Raw genomic sequence first — 1,951 nt, forward strand, 5'->3', positions numbered from 1 at the left:
GGGAATATGAAATAATTGGTATGGATTTGTCTTTGAAATATAGGGGAATTTTGTTGGTAACGTTTTTGTGATGGAGGATGTTAGCCAAATTAATTGCATCTATACCTTTGTTGACAAACGATAGTTTAAGAACTGATCGTTTTTCTTCATCTTGACTTTTCACACAAACTGGTTTAAAGAGTCTGTAGAAACCAATATCCAAAATGATGTCAACAAGTCTGTATAATGATGAGGTTGGATCAGAAATAGGAGTGTCAAGACTTGTTTTGTAAAGAGAGTTTAGTAGAGTGAGAGGTAAAGAATAAAGTTTGGTTCTAATGTGATGAAGTCCAAGAGGTTTTTGTATGAAAGGAAGGAGACTATCTATGGAGACATCATGTAACTTATGTGACGTATAGTGGCGATGGCCATGACTCCTTTCCCGTCAAATAAATTCATCACATTTATGCTATTGTTAATCTTTTGTTTAATCGATCTTGTGTTTCTCCGACACATACTAAACCACATAAGTTTCATTCTAATCCATATAGTAAGTTTGTTGATTTGCAACTTAAGTCATCGTTACTTCTTGTATGGAAGGTTTTGTTTGTAAGGGAACTGGAGAAGTAAGGTTATAAGAATGTTGTATGTTTTGCAATTTTTAATACCACATTTTGATATGGTACAACGTGGTTCGTCATCGTTTTAGTCAAATATACCATTTAAAGTGATAGAACATGATTTGATAATTTTGAAATAGTCAGAATTTTTGTACTTGAATAGATAGTCTGCAGACTGAACGTGTGATTGGGTACTTTTAGTTAAATTGGTCGGGGCACTTTCCACACCAGATGAGAGTGTGCTAAGATTCCCATCTGGGGACACCACATACTTACAAGAAAACAGAGTGTCCGAAACTTTGAAAGTTTTTCATACGTTTATTCATAAAAAAATAAATTATGAATTATGGTAATTCCTAAACAACTTTTGATACTTTTAAAGCTGTTGTATTTTTTCTGTTTACAAAATAAACCCTATTTTTTCCTAACGATAAAATAGATCAGTTAAAATTTAAAACGGAGCACGCAAATATTATTTTACTGCGCATATTGACTTCATAAGATGTCTATACATCTGTAGTGTGTATATTTCCTGTTCTAAATTATTGACATGCACTTATGCATGTAGTTTAATTGTAGCTCGTAAATATTTACATATCAAGGCCATTTCAAATACCTAACACAGTTAATGTTTCAACCAAGATTCCAAGCGCTCTATAAATGCAACATAAAATTGTGTTCGTTTTCATTTTACTTGCAATTGTCAAAATTCTTTAAGTTGAAATGTTAAATAACTAAAGCCAATGATAATGGTTTACCAATTACTTTATTATTATTATTTAAAAAATTATAGATCCTCGATACGTTTGTTTAGTCTCAGTATCTGTCAGTGATCAGGCCCGGTTTTCATAAAACAATCTCAATTTTGAGAATTTCCTCAAACCCTTCCTGAATTCAAGTTTTGACCAATCACTTAAAATTAAAGATTTGAGGAAAAACTAAATTTTTTCATGAAACCCAGGCCAGGTTAGCCATAGATGAGTTCAAGGCTTGCAATTCAATTGCCCGTTTAAATTGTTTTAATGTGAAATGTTCACAAAACTGAATTTCATTGATTTAATGTATATACAACATTTAAATGCATGAAATACTTTCTACTTTTCATGTCAATTTTGCTCAATGAATATTTTAATTTGTTTCTTAACACAAGCTTTAAGACACCAGATCTAAATTTTATCATTTTCTACTTCTTATTGTCGACGTGTATGATCTTTTGGAAAATCCTGAAAAAAAATGAATCAAAGAAACAATAAATTTTAAATCAGAATCGTATGGTGTTTTATAAATCGACAAACTGTTTCCTTTTTTTGACCCAAAGTTGTAGAGGAAACGACCTGCAATGTTGCCAAATT

This window comes from Perna viridis, chromosome 10 (assembly GCF_037379345.1).
Source record: "Perna viridis isolate PV_CMFRI_1.1 ecotype Kerala chromosome 10, ASM3737934v1, whole genome shotgun sequence".
Classification (NCBI taxonomy): domain Eukaryota; kingdom Metazoa; phylum Mollusca; class Bivalvia; order Mytilida; family Mytilidae; genus Perna; species Perna viridis.